The sequence below is a fragment of the Hakea prostrata genome, chromosome 7 (assembly GCF_041222555.1).
Source record: "Hakea prostrata isolate BN-2017 chromosome 7, UWA_Hpros_2, whole genome shotgun sequence".
In the NCBI taxonomy this organism is placed as follows: domain Eukaryota; kingdom Viridiplantae; phylum Streptophyta; class Magnoliopsida; order Proteales; family Proteaceae; genus Hakea; species Hakea prostrata.
In genome coordinates, this window is record NC_142606.1 from 40,806,795 (window position 1) to 40,825,163 (window position 18,369).

At 41.9% G+C, this 18,369-nt stretch overlaps 1 pseudogene across 1 annotated transcript in view; it reads left to right on the plus strand.

The window, feature by feature from the left end:
- Positions 1 to 2,660: 2,660 nt before the first annotated feature.
- The window catches only part of LOC149011162 (lon protease homolog, mitochondrial-like), a 35,452-nt pseudogene continuing 19,743 nt past the window's right edge, over positions 2,661 to 18,369 (plus strand). Inside the window, exons 1-5 of the transcript XR_016174555.1 lie at positions 2,661 to 2,738; positions 3,087 to 3,179; positions 3,321 to 3,489; positions 9,949 to 10,050; positions 10,791 to 11,042. The product of XR_016174555.1 is annotated as a lon protease homolog, mitochondrial-like (transcript). The remainder of the gene's footprint in view (positions 2,739 to 3,086; positions 3,180 to 3,320; positions 3,490 to 9,948; positions 10,051 to 10,790; positions 11,043 to 18,369) is intronic.

Consider the following 18,369-nt stretch of genomic DNA (forward strand, 5'->3'; position numbering starts at 1 on the left):
ATAAAGAAATTCAGTCAAAAATCGACCGACTTTCTCTCTTTATTAACGAAATTAACAATAAATCATATCGCCGGGGGGGGGGTTGTTATTCCTTTGTTTTGCACCCCTCCCGGGGGGTGGCTTTATGTGAAGAAACATTGTTATTGTGATTCTTGAGTAACAGCTCATAAGTGGGAATTATCTACTGAAGTTTTGTTTTTCAAATCCCAATAATTAGGAAAAATCCATTTATCCCTGGATTACATTTGGCTGAGGTTTCAGATGGTTTTTTCTATCCTTCCTGCATTTTTACTCCGTAATTTTGTAATACTGCCCCAGATAAGTGATACCAGCAAATCAGAGAGTAGAACTAGTGGCAGTGGTAAGTGTATTTCCTTCTACAAAATATAATATTCTGATTACATACCTTTAGTAGTAGAAAAGAAGATTGGTACAATGGTAACCTAAGTTCTAATTACAAAGTGAAGCACTGAAAGAGATGAATGATAAGAGCTATGCTATGATTTCCCAAGGTAAACTGATCCATAGAAGTCCATGCTAGACTAACAATTATATTTACCTGAGTGCAGGCTGTATACTTTGCAGAATTATTTAAAGCCTAAGATGCTATCAGAGCTCTTATTATTTTGCCAATTTCAGGTATATAATCGTTTAAAGCTTAAAGCTTACGCTTGAATTGGTGAAGAAAGAGATGGAGATCACCAAGATACAGGTATGTCGCCATATCTTATCTCCTATTTCAACTTATTGATGGTGCAAGGTTATGAGGTTTCTTTACCAAACAAAAAAAAAAAAAAAAAAAGTTATGAGGTTTTAGTTAAAGCCCCCATTATCAAGTATCCAAACCCGGATAGGTGCATCTTATCCACTGAAAGAGACAAAGCAGACTAGCTATGGGAGAAAAAAAAAACACTTCCTTCTTTCATTTCACAAGAGAGCAGCCTCTCCTTAGGCGTTCATCTTTTTCAAAATTTGGACTCAGCTAAACTACCGCCATTATTGGTCTGTAATTTAAATTTCAGCAATTCTTCTTCTAACTTTGTACAAGATTGTAAGCAAGGTGTTTTATGAGGAGAAATAATTCTTTCCAGCAGAGTCCAGCCATCTGATCTTCACAAACTTCAGCACTTAACACCAATTCCATCACCTAGCCTTTGATCCAAATCGCAATCCCATCACACCATAAAAACCCAAAATCGAACTGGGAAATCAGTTTCTCCATAGCCCTGACAAAATCGAAGTCGATGTCGACCTATTCTACCATCAATTTTGCACATCATATTTGGACCACAGCAAGCCCTCCATACAACCCGATTCTTGATCTTTATCACATCTCCCCCTCTTGTTATGTGGTCCCCAGAACCTTAATTTCATGAAACACACTCCTGCCTTCAGATTACCCATACTTTGACAGAGTTCCCCTTTCCCTGTTCCTCTACTTGATACAAAAACCTAGTCCTATCAGCTTAAAAGAAATCCAAAACTCCAATTTCACTTTTCGAGAAACCCTAATCCCAAGTGCTGGATGAAGACCATTATGGTCTAGCAGATGTTTGTACATATTTGGAAATTTAATCCCCAAGTTTGTACATATCAGAGCCTTTCCTCAAATTGTGCTTCTTCTAATCTAATTGTGGTATTGTATAAACCAGGTGCACTGAACTTGTGCCTCATAGCTTTTTCCCTTGTAATTGGGTTTAGCTACATGAAAATTTGCATGAAATTATATAAATTCTCATCCTTGGTCAATTACTCACTGTACATTGTTTTGAGCATCCAATTTGTCAATATCACTCTGTGCCCTTGCATATATGTGCCATTTAAGTTCCTGCAGCTGTATTCATTCTAAATTATGTTTTTTCTGCACTTGCAACTCAACATCCTCATTCCAGCTCTAAGGTAGTGAGTGATGCAAGGAAGTCACAGATTGACTCTTAAGCTTACTGATTCTGCTATGTATGACCCATTAGTATGATTGACAAAGCAGAATGTCAGAAAATTAAACTACACTGGGTGTTCATAATGCATTTTGAGTTCAATTGGGTCTTGACTACGGTCAGGTTCTGGCTGCAAGCCTGGTCTTCCTCCATGAATGCAACAACCATTCTGTCTATGGGTTTTGTTCGAAGAGTGACTGTTCGCTGAACTAGTCAATATTTCAGGTCACCTGGATTTTGTTCTTGTGAACTGAACTTTTTTATATGCATCAGTGATCTGTTGCCCTTGATCTGTGTCAGATGTAATGGTACTATTGTTAGACTGTTGCTTATGGATGGTTGATATATTTTATTCTAACCCCCCATATATCAATCAAGTTCTGCTACTTGTGCAAGTTGAAGAGCTGCACCACCTGAATCTTTATGTTGTGACTTGTGGCAATTATTTGTCTCTCTGGGCCTCCTGGAGTTGGTAAAACAAGCATTGGTCAGTCTGTTGCATGTGCTCTTAATCGGAAGTTCTATCGATTTTCTGTTGGAGGATTGGCTGATGTAGCTGAAATAAAAGTACATAGAAAATCCTTTTATCGATAAATTCTTTACTGGATATTAATCTTATGCAATGGCTTTTATTCTTCCCCTTGTCAGCTGCCCATAGTGATATTGTTGCTTTATTATCTTGTCCTATTTATTCAGGGGCATCGTTGAACCTATATTGGTGCCATGCCTGGAAAGATGGTGCAATGCCTAAAAAATGTGGGGACAGCCAACCCTCTGGTTCTGATAGATGAGATAGACAAGGTATTTTGGGATACTGCATGGTTTCCGCTCCTGAGTGAATTTGTTGCTTTTGATTTCCTGTAGGTGATTGGGTTCCTCTGTGTGTTTGGTCAAGCCTGTTTTTCTTCTCATATGCACTTCTAAAAATTGGTGGTTTCAGATTCCATGTCTGTACTCACAAAAAATCATCTTTTTCATGTAAAACTGTATCATATTCAGAGTAGGTGTCATTAAGGTACCCTCTGTATGTGTCGGATACTAGTCACATGTTAGTGTTATTATCACTTTGTGACCATGACATTGATGCTAAATGTTTTTTGACTGTGTATGATAACCAAATGGTTTTAAATTGAAATTGCTCTTCAACAGCTGGGAAGGGGGCATGCTGGTGATCCACCTAGTGCTTTGTTGGAGCTTCTTGATATAGAGCAAAATGCAAATTTCCTGGACCATTATCTTGATGTTACATTGACGTATTAAAGGTGAGTCACCTGAGTGTCATGTCTTAACTTTTTTTCCTTTCTTTCTTTTTTCCCCTCCAAGTACGCGGACTGCAGATGTTGGGACCCTTGATCCTATTCCTCTTGCTTTTCCTTACTGTAGGTTCTTTTCGTCTGCACAGAAAATGTGGTGGAAATGATACCCAATCCTCTTCTTGACAGAATGAAGGTTATTAGCATTGCTGGTTACATCACTGATGAGAATATGCACATTGCCAGAGATTATTTAGAAAAGACAGCTCGGGAAGCTTGTGGTATCAAAGCCAGAACAAGTATGGATTCTATTGACATTTTTGTTCTTCTTGTTGTATTAGGTCCATGAGCTAATGATTGGGTATGGCTTGTGGGGTGTTCAGTGTTCTGCCGTCTGACTGCATCTCTGTTTGCTTATTCTTATTGGATAACTTGAGGCATATATCATTGCTTATCCCCGAATTCAGTGAATTAACAAGAGTAAATTGGCACACGGAAGTAGTAATAATAATAGACCTTTAATCAAACAAACCACTAGAATAGAACACACTACAGCCGTAAGTGGTCCTATGCTATCCGAGAGCAATCGCCCCCTCCCTTATTTCCCTGATAACTCCAAAAGCATAATCTCCTATTCTCCCTTCCCCTACTAATAGTAATTACTTTCCTAACATAATCCCTTAACCAAATCACTCCAAATCCAATCCTAAAAGGCATCCTGTATCTCAACCGAATCACCCCACATTTATTCCTATAAAACAGTAAATATATCTCTCAAATATTTCCTTCTATTCCTGGCTGTTGTGCAGCAGATCTTGTAGCTGATCTTGTATCTCTGGCTGTTGTGCAGCAGATCTTGTAGCTGATCTTGTATCTTTCCTTCCTTGCTTGCGAGTATAGACTCATGAGGTGAGGGGTCTATCAATACTTCCCTCCAAAAGTTTCACCTTGTCCTCAAGGTGAAAGCCTGGAAAATTGGATTGCAATGCAGCAATTATCTTCCCACGTATTCTCACAAGAGGGTAGTCCCTTCCACTGAATCAGAACTTCCAATGCCCCCTGTACGGAGAAACGAGTGCTAATCAAATGGTCTGGTGTGAGTTGTAACTCGCCGTTCTCTTGCAAACAGGAAGGAAGAGGCTGGGGAACCATGTGTGGACCAACTGCTGGCTTCAACTGGGAAACGTGGAACACAGGGTGGATGCGAGTGCCCTCTGGTAACTGTAACCGATAGGCAGCTGGGCCCACTTGCTCTAAGATTTGGTACGACCCGTAGAAACGATGACTTAGCTTTTCATTTGGGCGTTTGGCAAGCTTCTGGAAACGATAAGGCTGGAGCTAAGGAAAACCTCATCCCCCACCTGATAGCGCACTTCCCGGCGATTGGGGTCCGCTGAAGCGCGCATCCTTTCTTGGGCTATCTGGAGGTTAGATTTGAGATCATCCAGTACTCGATCGCGCTCACGAAGGAACTCATCGACATCATTGACTTTGGACCAGCCATCCTCCCAACGCAAAAGTGAAGTCGGTTCCCGGCCATACACAATCTGGAATGGAGACATTTTAGTGGCTGAATGAAATGTCGTGTTGTACCAATACTCCGGTCAAGGTAACCAATTAATCCAATCCTTCGGTTGACGAGCGCAGAAACAGCGTAAGTAAACTTTCGAGGCTGCGATTCACCATTTCTGTTTGGCCATCGGTTTGTGGATGATAGGCGCTGCTATACTTCAGGTGGGTACTTGCGAGTTTGAATAACTCCATCCAAAAGTGACTAAGGAAGATACGATCGCGATCAGAAACAATGGATCGTGGAAATCCATGCAAGCGGATAACTTCCCGAGTGAAAGAGATAGTCACCTCTTTCGCGGAGTAAGGGTGCGAAAGAGCAAGGAAATGGCTGTATTTTGAGAGACAATCCACTACCACCAACACTGTATCCCCACCTTTAGTCTTGGGTAATCCGCCAATAAAATCCATACTAATATCCTCCCAAATGTGTTCCGGAATTGGCACCGGTTGAAGGAGACCTGCGGGTTTCATAGCTAAGAATTTACTACGCTAACAAGCATCACAACTAGCCACAAAGTCCCGAACAACAGCCTTCATTCCCACCCAATAGACCACAGCCGTCAATCGCTTGTAGGTCCGCAGAAATCCTGAATGTCCACCGAATGGGGTGGAGTGATACTTGGACAATAATTTGGGAATTAGGGGAGATCCTTCAGGGATGACTAACCTGTTTTATAGAGTAATGAGCCTTGTTGGAGCTGATAGTTAGGATAGTCTTAGGATCCCTTCATTGGGGCATGAATGATCTTCTGGTAATGTTCTGAGGCGTGAACTTCCGCATCTAATCCCTCACTTTCCTGCCAGGTTGTTGTTGTCATAGTGAGGAGCTGCATATCACCCGCTGACCGTCGCGAGAGAGCATCTGCGGTCTTGTTCTCGCTGCCCGGACGATACACTATCTCAAAATCAAATCCCAAAAGCTTCAAGACCCACTTCTGTTGATCAGTAGCCACAATGCGTTGTTCCAGCAAAAGTTTCAGACTCTTTTGATCAGTTTGTACTTTGAAATGTCTCCCCATCAAGTAGTGACGCCATTTCTGGATAGCTAGCACAATTGCCATTAGTTCTTTCTCATAGAGCAAGACTTGGTTTGTGCGTGAGGGGACAACACTTGGCTCAAGTAGGCAATTGGATGACCATCTTGCATCAAAACGTCACCTAGCCCAAAACCTGAAGCATCAGTCTCCACCCAAAACTCCTTTGTGAAATTGGGCATAACCAACACAAGGACAGTCGTCATGGCTGTCTTTAGGGCGTTAAACGCCGTTGTTGCCTCGTTACCCCACTGAAATGCATCTTTCTTCAATAAGTTAGTGAGCGGAGCAGCAATCTTACCATAATCTTGGACGAATCTACGGTAATACCCGGTTAAACCTAAAAACCCTCGTAGGGCTTTAAGATTGGCGGGTTGGGGCCACTCCACCATGCACGTGATCTTTCGTGGGTCCGCCGCAACTCCATCTTTAGATATGATGTGCCCTAAATACTCCAATGTAGCAACCCCAAACATGCATTTTTTCCGGTTGACGACGAGGTGGTGCTGTGTGAGGAGTATAAAGGCGGTTCGTAAATGACCCACATGTTCCTCCATGGTCCTGCTATACACCAAAATATCGTCAAAGAACACCAAAATAAATTTTCGCAGATGTTCTTGAAATACCTCATTCATAAGTGATTGGAATGTGGCCGGAGCATTCGAGAGCCCAAATGGCATCACTAGGAACTCGTAATGCCCATTATGAGTTCAAAAGGCCGTCTTTTCCTCATCACCTTCCACAATTCTGATCTGGTGGTAGCCTGCTTTCAAATCAAGCTTGGTGAACACTGTGGCTCCTCCCAATTCATCTAACAGTTCGTCAATTGCGGGAATAGGGAACTTGTCAGGAATCGTTAGTTTATTTAGGGCACGATAGTCCACGCTGAAGCGCCACCCGCCATCCTTCTTTCGGACCAACAATACCGGACTAGAGTAAGGACTTACACTAGGCCGTATCAATCCTGCAGTTAACATTTCCTGTACTAACCTTTTGACCTTGTTCTTTTGAGAGTGTGGGTAATGATAGGGTCGAATATTGGGTGGTGTACTTCTCTCGGCTAGCCGTATCTTGTGGTCGTGTTCCCTCCTGGGGGCAATTCAGTGGGTTCTGCAAAAAGTTGAGCAAAATCGGTTAATAAATTTGATACAGCTGCACTCTCGTGTCCCTCCATAGGTTCACATTCGGGACGTTGAGGCTGTAGCCAGTTCCCATCACCGCCCGCCTGAACTGACTGTAGCACGCTTTTCAACGTCGTTTCCAATCGCAGCTAAGTCGGATCCCCATTCAGTTTCACTGGTCGTCCCTGCCACTCAAAACTCATAGTTCTTAAACGCCAATTGCTTCTGACCTCCCCAAGCGTCTGCAACCATTCCACGCCCAAGATTATATCAATGCTACCCAAATTAAAAGGGTAAAAATTCTGTACAAAAATTTCACCGCCCAAGTGAATCGGTACTTGTCGACAAACTCCAGTACCCTTGCTAATCGTTCCATTTCCCAAAGCTACCTGAAATTTTGTGTTCTTTACCTCCAATCCCATCGGCTCCACCAATTCTTGAGCAATGAAATTGTGTGTTGCACCACAGTCAACCAAAACGATAACATCGCAGCCATGGATCTGCCCTGTTAGTTTTAAGGTGTGTGGGGAATCAATTCCTACCAGGGAAGTATGCAAGAGTTCTGTTTCAAGCACAAGATCGATTTCGACTGCACCACGATCCTCATCGATCACTCCTACTGGCGCTGCAACTTCTGATTCATCGTCATCGTGAAGTAGTAGCAGCTTAAGTTGCTTCAGGGGGCATCGATGGCCTTTAGTGTAAGGAGCGTCACACCGGAAGCATATTCCCCTGTCCATTTTCTCCTTAATTTCGTCCTGGGAAAGCCACTTCGATTGAACGGAACTTCCTATCGCCGCTGAACTTGCAGAGCGAGGTTGAGAAGAAGAAGACGATGGGTCGACTTTTAGGTTTGGTCGAACCGGAGTATTGAATCCCTGGTTCATCCCGGTTCCATGAGTAGTTCCGGTTCCTTTATAAGAGGTGTTGGGTGGGCTTAAGTTGATATAATGTGGGTTTGAAGTTTGGACTGGGTGTGTGGGCTGTAAGTTTCCCAACCCAATTCTTTGCCTCTATTGCTTGGGCTAGATCCATTATTTGGCCCAAATTAGTGGGTCCAAATAGGCGAACCTCAGCTCTCACGTCTTCATTTAACCCAGCCAGGAAAACCCCTTTCAACCATTCCTCTTCTACAGCTCCGGCAGCCGCCGTCAGAGACTCAAAGCCATCTCTATATGCTGCAAACGTCCCAACTTGCTTGTGGGTGATCAAGGCCTCTTGAGGAGTTTTTAGTTGTGCGGAACTAAAACGTTGGATCATCGCCTCTTTCAATCCCTTCCATGAGAGTAACGGTTGATGCAATTTGCGAAAACATATCCATCCTAACGCTGTTCCTTCAAAGCACATGGTGGCTGTTTGAAGTTTCGCCCCATCACTCAATTTGTAAAGGTCGAAATACCTTTCGGCTCTCGCGATCCACCCTATTGGGTCGTCGCCCAAAAAAATTGGCATCTCAAGTTGCCTAGGAAAAATTTCCCGCGATTTTTCTGTTCCCCCCATTCGCTCACCGTGAGATTGGGTTCCTTCGATCTCAGTCACCTCAGCTGTGTGAGAATCGAGAGATTTCTCTTTTAATAACATGAATCGCAACTCTTCTCTGAATTCGTTATTGGCCTTCTCTCCTTTTTCGATATGATGCGCTAAAGCCCCTACTTGCCCTTGAATCTCCTTAACAATGACTTCCAATTCTTCTACTCTCTGTTCCATTCGACTTTTTGCCATTCCCCTGAAATTGATTGGCTCTGATACCAAATTGATAAGACCCCGAATTCAGTGAATTAACAAGAGTAAATTGGCACACGGAAGTAGTAATAATAATAGACCTTTAATCAAACAAACCACTAGAATAGAACACACTACAGCCGTAAGTGGTCCTATGCTACCCGAGAGCAATCGCCCCCTCCCTTATTTCCCTGATAACTCCAAAAGCATAATCTCCTATTCTCCCTTCCCCTACTAATAATAATTACTTTCCTAACATAATCCCTTAACCAAATCACTCCAAATCCAATCCTAAAAGGCATCCTGTATCTCAACCGAATCACCCCACATTTATTCCTATAAAACAGTAAATATATCTCTCAAATATTTCCTTCTATTCCTGGCTGTTGTGTAGCAGATCTTGTAGCTGATCTTGTATCTTTCCTTCCTTGCTTGCGAGTATAGACTCGTGAGGTGAGGGGTCTATCAGTGAAGCTTAAAGATAAAATGATTTATTTATAGGATCATTGAAACCATTTCATATTTAATGAAGGTGATTCCTTAGAAATTAACATGCAATCCCAATGCATTTATTGGGTACACTGAGCTTAGAGCTTCCTCATTCGCTGATTCAAACTGCACCTTTTCTAACATCCTTTATCTGTGAGGTTTCGTGATCTGGACCAAAGCTGTCTCTATTAGACTTATTGCCTTTGTCTGTGGTGAAATATGGAACCTTGACATTATCAACAATTCAACATACAGAAATGCTTTAATATGTTTTCAGTTGTGATTTGTAGCAATACCAGTGAGAGATCGAGAGAAAGAAGATGAAGAGAGGAGCAGCAGAAAAATAAGAATGAAGAGAAGACAATAGAGGATTTTGAGGAGACTTAATGTTGTTGAGTTCTCCAAATATCTCTAGATCAGAATAGTTGATTACATCTGGGATTCAAACTCCAAAAGAGGAGTCCTAAAAAGGACTCAATAATTCAGTAGCAGGGGGATCAAGAGCTAGTTTCAGGCACTAGCTCTCGACTCCTTTTCCTATACTTTTTTACTTCCCAAATTACCTTTTAGCATCTCTCTTTCTCTTTATTTATTTATTGATTTTTATCTTTTTGGTACTCAAGAATGATTTTTCTTTGACTCTTTGAAGTTTTAAAAATTTGCTTCCAATTCATTGTAGCTGGGTAAGCCAGTGGTGGTCATTCTTCTATGAGTAATTTGTTATTCCTGGATGAAGTTATCTTAATCTGTTATTATTTTGGTTTATAACTTATGACTTATGAGAATGAGTATTTTAATGGTTTATGACTATTCTTCCTAGGTTGAAGTGACCGATGCAGCTCTTCTTGCTCTAATAGAAAATTACTGCAGAGAAGCAGGAGTCCGGAATTTGCAAAAGCACATTGAGAAGATTTACCACAAGGTTTGCTTGGATGTTGTATTTCAATTTTTAATTTGGATCGTAACTACATTAGGCCTTTATGTGATCCGTTTTTTATGGACTAATAATAGATTCTTCTTGCTAACCAAGGGCTTCATAGTTTTATAACAGTTCCTATTTTACTGGTTATTAGAGATACTTCTTTTTATGAGAAGGCCATATTGGAAGTACCAGGTTACTGTAACCCATAAGTTCTTTCATGGGCTTCCTGGAGGTTGGAACCCTCATATGTGTTGTTTGGCCCTTTACTGTTATGAGCTGTAGAATATGGTTGCTTATCGCTAAATAGCCCAAACATTATAATTGTGGAGTGGTATCTCTTGGCTTTGGAATCCATGGAACTACTTCTGTGCCCATTCTGAATTGTCGTGTTGGAATATTTTAATTTGAGTCTCCAGGGATGCATTAATAATGTGAAATGGTATCAACTAGAAAACCCTATAGTGGTGATCCCTGAGGCAATGGTTAAGTTACAATATTCTAACCTGTTAGTCTTTGGTACTAAACTTGTCAGTAACAGCCTTTCCTGCAAAACATGGGTAAGGCAGTAAGACTACATATATTTACCCTTCCAGACCCTGCAGTAGCAGGAGACTCATGCACTGGGCAGCTCGTTCTACAAAACCCCACAAATGAAATCAAGAAAAATAAAAATGAAAAAGTTGGTATTTGAGGTACTTAATGCTGCCCTAACTTGGCATTGCCCTTCAACTAATTGGCAGATTGCTTTGCAACTTGTGAGGAAAGGAGAATTAAGTGAGCCATCTCAAGTTATTGAACCTGATGAAGCTAAAGAGAAATCTGGCAATGTATCGGTTGAAGCTGTGGAAGTAGAGCAAATGCAGGTTGGTTCTGAACAAGGAGAAAGCAGCAGTGAAAAGCTGGGCAGTGAAAAGGTTACACCCACCGACCAATCCCAGACAGATCTCCAAGCCAATGAAATGTCCAAAGATGATCAAACAGCTAATTCAATGGTATGTCCTTTTAAAACCTTTAGTGTTTGTTCATTAGTCTGGAGTGTGTTAGTGGAAAGTTGGAAACTTCATAGATACCCAACTTGTTTGACCCTCAGTTTTCTTTGCCTTTTCCTAAGGTTTTGAGAGGGAACCTGTTTCTCTTGGTGGAACTCTCCCATTTTTCTTCTTTTCCTTCCCAAGTTCATTTGGATCTGTCAAAAAAAAAAAAAATTCTCTAATATATACATAGCCTAACTGCAATCTTTGATGATGGTTATAGTATGTGGACCTAAAAACTGTGTTTGAATGCATTTTGTACTGTCTCTCTTTAGTATGAACTTTTCAGACAAATGAATTCTTGTACTAGGTCTTTACTTGCCTTTGTCAAAATATTTGCTCCATCGGCTGGTAGTGAAGGAATGGGATAGCAGGTGAAACTAAAACAAAAAGGGGGAGGTTTTAAAACATAGCAAAACACTTGGGTTGTAGGGGCCCCCTCTGGGGGGGGGGGCAACCTCCTGCCTTTTTTTAATAAATATTTTTTTTTTTTTTTTTTTTCTTACCAATAACCCCTCCCTTAGAGATAATTTTTAAAAAAAAAATATATATTTTGTTGTTTTTTTTTTTTTTTTTTTTTTGGTGTTGTTTTTTTTTTTTTTTTTTTTTTTTTTTTTTTAATTATAATTTTTTAAAAAAAAAAAAATTTTTTTTTTTTTTGTTTCCTGGTCTTTTTTTTTTGTTCTTTTGGGGGGGTGCGAGTGTGGGGGGGAGCTCGACCGTGGAGGTCGAGTTTTCACCTCCGACGATCTAGTTAGAAATCCGACTAAGGAAGGCAAGAAAGTAATGAACAATAATAATACGAATAGTGATGGCTCTATTCAGCGTACCTTTCTCTTGTGCTCCTTTACCTTTTTATAGATTTTCCATGTACGAGTTTGAGTGAGACTCAAACCCTAGTTAGGTTGTGATCTGACTCTTAGTCGTTGAGTCCTACTCAAATACGAGTAGTTGAGTTGTGACTGAATACTATTACTTTGGCTAGAATCTTATTCAAACCTACCTTGTTATTCAACCTTTGTATTTCTTCTACCGACCTTTACTTGGTCGGTTTAGCTTGATCCGAGCTGGTCGGGTTCTGTTCAAACCGAGTTGATTCTGATCTAGGTCGGTTTGGGCTTAAACCGGACTGGTTTTAAGCTTACTTATTCTTTCCTCATCATAAGCCCCCCAATCTCTGTAGTCCGAACATTCTCTTGTTCGTGCTTTAGAGATTTTATTGGTCGAACACCTACGTATTTCCGACTAGCTTGACTTGTAATCTTCTGGGAGGTGATTTGTGGGGTGTTATGGGGCTGACGTCACCTGACAAACTGCTGCGCCGTAATGACTGCGCACGACTTTTGGCATGTTCTTCTTTTTGGACACGTGGTTCCTTTAATAATTACCTTTTCTGATTTCAAAAAATCTGAGAAGCTCAACCGTTTTCATATCTAGGTCATCAACGCTGGATTAGAATCTTCATGAAGAGACCTTGTATAAGATCGTTAGATATAGATGGCCTTAAAACCATTAGATTAGGACTTTTTATATTCTCCTTTTGCATCCATTAGATTTGAATGTTTTTAGGAAGTATATAACTCTGTCCTTCCCTCTTCCATTTCACTTTTCACTGTGCTTGCGTTTGTGGAGAAGACGAAGGTTGCTGGATTTTTAGAACTTCATTTCAGACTTCACGAAGGCTTTGTTCTTTGATTCCTTTTGCAAGTGAGTTCCCTTTCTTTCCACAAATCTTTTTCTGGTATTTGTTTTCTGTTTTATGCTATATTCTGAGCGTATTTCCTTTTTCCTTTTCTCTGGTCTCTGCTTGTCGTTTTTTTCCATTTATGCCACTGTAACCATAGCTTAGTGATGGGTGTTAAAACAAAAGTTGTTAGACCTTCTAAACCTTCTTCTAGTCGTTCATCTTCTGAGCAAGAAACTGTTCGACCAGGAGATGATGAAGTTTGTTCCTCTGGGTACAGTGATACTGAGAGTGGTACTTCTGTTGATCCGAGCTTGTCTCCTGGTACCCGTCCGAACTTCCTTAGTGATGATGAGTTCAGATCTTTAAGTATTCGAGCTCGGTTTAACACCAATAGGACCAGATGGTTAAACAATCTTTCTTCATCTGAGCTTGATTTTGAGAGAACCCGACCTAGGACTTCCGAACATGTGGATTTTGATCCTAGCAGTTCTGGTCCCAGCTTCTACCCTTCCGAGCTCACTGAGAGTGATCTGGAACTTGTCCGAGCTAGGTATGCTATCCCTGATAGTTTTGTGATCAGGGTCCCAGCTTCTCATGAACGTGCTCACTTACCCCCTCTGGGTGAATACGCTGTGTATCAGGATGCCTTTGTTAGTGGTTTTAGGCTTCCCGTACATCCAGTTTTTGTTGAAACTCTCAATCAGTTCGGGATGTGCCCAGGAATGTTAGGGCCAAATAGTTGGCGCAACATAATCTGTTTTTGGGGCTTTTGTAAACAAAAGGAGGTTGGTGTGATTCCGACCTTAAATTTGTTCCTTCAGTTTTTTATGTATAAGAAACAGGAGCAAGAACGTTGGTTCTATCTTTCCAAACGAACTGCTCTGCAGTCTAGTTGGGAGGGCAACTTTGTTGGAACAGGAACTCTTCCCTCAAATACCAAGGGTTGGAGGTCTAGAGATTTTTTTGTTCGCCCTCTTTCTCCTTCTGATTTTTCGACCTCCTGGCCAAAAAGTCCTGGGGAAAGTTCAAATACTCCTCCTCCCCTTTCATTATCCGAACAGGAAGCAAGGGATCGTATTCGGATGATTCCTACTGAAGATCGGAACTTGCTTGCTGTAAATGGATTTTGTCCGGAATACCCCACTATTCTTCATCATTGGGGTTTTTTGACCGGTAAGATGTGTGCTTTTGCTTTATCGCTTTGAATCATCTTTATTTTGCTAAGTTAACTTACTCGGGAGATGGTGCAGTGTTGCTCGGTGAGGATGATTTGGCCGACGTTGTAGAGTCTATGCTAGAGGTGGAAGCAAAGCATCCGACCAAGCCAGACAAAGGGAAGGCTGATCGGGCTTCTCCATCTAAGGATAAGAAGTCTTTTGTCAAAGATAAATCTTCCCGTGTTCGGAAAGATTACTCCTCTGACATTCCTCCCCGACCAACAAAGAAGGTGACCAAGAAAAGGGCTCGGAAAATGATCCTCATCCTTCCTTGGGTGAGGATGTTTCTGGTCAAGAGCTTCCTGCTCAGTTCAGGGCTTCAGGGTCTTCGGGCTCTGCCAATATTCTCCGACCAGACTGGTCGTTGGATGGGAACTCTTCGGTATTCAGGGGTGAGTCTCCCTCCATGTCCAGTGTTGCCAATGAATGGCTGGGTGGAGTCATTCTTCCTTTCGACTTTTAATATCTTCAAAGTTTTGGTCGTCTTCAAGCGCACAGTATTACTGTGAGGTATAGATATTTTCTTCTTGTATTGAAAGTTATTTTTCTATACAGTGTTTGTAAACTCTTTGTCTTTTTGTGTGTAGAATGGCTTGTGCATTGGTCCAATCCCTGGGTCAAAGCATTGACTCTGCTCGGCGGGACTTTTTTGATCTTCGGGATGCCACTCAGCGCAACAAAAGTTTGGAAGAGGAACTGACTGCTTTGAAGTCCAAGAACAGTGCCTTGATTGCTCGGGAGGCCGAGCTTCTCAGTGAAGTGGCTGCAGTGAAGGGTAAGAATGAAGCTGTGGAGCTTGAGAAAGCTGCTCTTCAGACATCCTTGGAGGAAACCCAAGGCTCCTTGGTCGGTAAGGAAGCTGAGATATCTAGTCTCCGAGCTAAGTTAGAAAGCTCCGACCATCAAGTTGCTAAGTTGATGAAGGTCATTGAGGAGAAAGCCCCCTGTGTTTTCGAGGATATCTCCCCCAAGCTTCGTCTTGAGGTGATAAAAAGGTGGGTTAAAACAGCAGGTTGCAAGAAATTTATGACCAAGGTGGCTGCACCTGGTTATATATATGCTCGGCGTCATACCTATCAGGGTCTTATTGCAGCTTTTAAGGATTTGGATCTATCCAGTTTTCAGAACCTGATTGATCCTGGAATTTATGACGATCTCAAGATTCCCCGACCTGATTGGTGTGTTGACCGACCAAGGTTTCCCAAGCCTCAAGAAGTTGAAGTGACTGATTTTCTGGATAACTGGGATCCCCTGCCTGAGGCTGGTAGTTCGGGTACCTCATCTTCAGCAGCTCAAAAATCAAAAGAGAAACTTTAGAGTTTTTTAAGACTTTTTTTGTATGTATGGCCTTTAAATGTCTTTTGTTGATGTACTGCCCTCTTTTTGAGGCTTGATGTAACCTTTCTTTGTTCGAAATAGAAAGGCATTTTTAATCTATAACAGATGTTTTCGTCAATTGTTACTCCTTTCTTCCGAACACCAAAGTTTAAATCTTTGTATGTCTAAGTTGCTTTTTGTGCCTAAGTGACTTAGGGCTTTTGTTTTCCGACCTTAGTAGGTCGGTGGCCTAAGTGACTTAGGGCTTTTGGTTTTCCGACCTTAGTAGGTCGGTGGCCTAAGAGACTTAGGGCTTTTGGTGCCTAAGTGACTTAGGGCTTTTGGTTTTCCAACCTTAGTAGGTCGGTGGCCTAAGAGACTTAGGGCTTTTGGTGCCTAAGTGACTTAGGGCCTTTTGTTTTCCGACCTTAGTAGGTCGGTTGATGAATTTCAGTTGTTTGTCAATACCCCCATGATCATCTTAGCTAAGTATTATAGCTTAAGCTGTGATGATATGTAGAAATTTCAAAAACTTTATTCAAAAAAAAATCAAAATGTCTGAATCACCAATTATAGTGAGTATCTAAAAAATTTAAAGACGGAAACTGAAAGAAAATTCCAAAATTTGTTGAGGCTTTTATACTATTGATAGTATTTCCTCAAGTTGTTTGAATTCCAGGTCCGAGGTATGAGTTGGCCGGTCTCTGGATCGCGCAGCTTGTATGCTCCTGGGGCAACTTGTTGTACTACAATGTACGGTCCTTCCCAGTTTGGAGCAAGCTTTCCTTGATTTGTGGGATCGAAGCCAGATGATTTGCGGAGGACCAAATCTCCAGGGAGGTACTGTCGCAGTTTAACCCTTGCATTGTAGTGTGTTGCAATGCGTCTTTGGTATTCCTCCAATCTATATTGTGCTTTATCTCTGACTTCCTCAATAAAGTCTATGTTTGCCCTCATTCCTTCGATGTTAGCTTCCTCATTGAATTCTTCTTCTCTGATAGATCCGACCTTAACCTCTACGGGAATCCGAGCTTCGACTCCATAAGCTAGTCGGAATGGAGATTCGCCGGTGGTCGTCCTGGCAGTAGTTCGGTAAGACCATAGAACTTTAGGTAACTCTTCTACCCATCTGCCTTTAGACTGGTCCAATCTTTTCTTTAATCCTTCCAACATTGATCTATTAGTAACTTCCACTTGGCCATTGCTCTGTGGATATGCTACAGAAGACCAACGGTGCTCTATACCTTGCTCTTTACAGAAACGTTCGAATTCAGCATTTTCGAACTGTTTACCGTGGTCGGTGACAATGATTTTTGGGATACCATACCGATACATGATATTATGTGTGACGAATTTTTTCATTTGGTCGGTATTGATGGACGCCAGTGCTTCAGCCTCCACCCATTTAGTAAAGTAATCGACTGCCACCACCAGGTACTCTCTGCTTCCTGTGGCCTTGGGTAGTTTTCCTACCAGGTCTATCCCCCATCTCGCGAATGGAATCGGAGAGAGAGTTGATGTCAGAGGCATTGCAGGAGCATGGGGTACGTTGGCGTGTGCCTGGCACTTGTCACATTTGCGGACGTGAGCCTTCGAATCTTGTTGTAGTGTGGGCCAATAGTATCCTTGCCTTATTACCTTGTCTGCTAAGGCTCTGGCTCCTATATGGCCTCCACAGTTTCCTTCATGAATTTCTTTTAGGATGACAGCTGCCTCAGGAGCCCCTACACATCGTAACAATGGTCGGGTGAGAGACTTTTTGTATAGCTTATCATTTCTGACAGTGTATCTGACTGCTCTTTGCTTTACAGTTCTAGCTTCTTTTGGATCTTCTGGTAGTAAATCACTTTCCAGATAATTGATTATTGGAGTCATCCAACCGTGCTCGGTCTGTATGTGCATTTGGTCGGTCAGATTGATGCTCGAAAACTGTAGTTCTTCCATATATACAACCGGGTCTGCTTCCATCTCATCCGTAGCCAACCTAGATAAGGCATCTGCCTGCTCATTTTCTGATCTAGGGACTTGTTGGATTTGGATGTTTTTTAAGAATTGTCTGTATTGGTTGACCATGGTCAGATATTTTGTCATCCTTTTTTCTTTTGCTTCATATAGCCCGTTCACTTGATTCACAATTAGTTGCGAGTCGCTTCTAACTTCGATGTTCTGAATGTCAAGGGCTTTTGCTATACGAAGACCTGCTATCAATGCTTCATATTCTGCTTCATTGTTTGAGCCCTTGAATTGGAAGCGTAGTGCATACCGTATTTGGAATCCTCCTGGGCTGACAAGGAGCAATCCCGCTCCACTCCCCTGTGCGTTGCTAGAACCATCCACTGAAAGTATCCATCTTTTGATGCTTCCGGAAGTGGCCTCTTCTTCTTGCTCATGCTTTGGTTCAGAAGTTTCAAGGATGAAATTAGCTAGGACCTGAGCTTTAATAGCTGGTCTTGGTCGGAACTCTATTTGATGCTCGCTTAGCTCAACTGCCCATGATACCAGTCTTCCGGCCAGGTCTGGTCGGTGCAGTATTTTCTTCAAGGGAAAATTTGTTAATACTGCAATAGGATGCGACTGAAAATATGGTCTCAGTTTTCTGGCTGCTATGACCAAGGCCAAGGCTTGCTTGTCCACTTCTGGATATCTCGTTTCGGCATCAAGGAGCACATGGCTCACATAGTAAACTGGGTTTTGCTGTTTTCCTTCATCTTGTACGAGTACTGCACTAACAGCCAGGGGTGAAGTTGCCAAGTAGACGATCAGTTCCTTTCCTGTGGTCGGTCGTACGAGCAGGGGTGGAGTTGTTAGCTTCTCTTTCAGATGTTCGAAAGCTTGTTGACACTCCTCGCTCCATTCTGGTACTCCCTTTTTGGAAATATTTTTTAAGGCTTGAAAGAAAGGTGAACATCTCTCTCCTGACCGGGCTATGAACCTGTTTAAGGCTGCTACCCGACCAGTGAGACTTTGTATTTCCTTGATGCTTTTTGGTGGTTTCATCTCTTGTATGGCTTTTATCTTCTCCGAATTAGCTTCTATTCCTCTTTGGGATACCATGAACCCCAGAAAT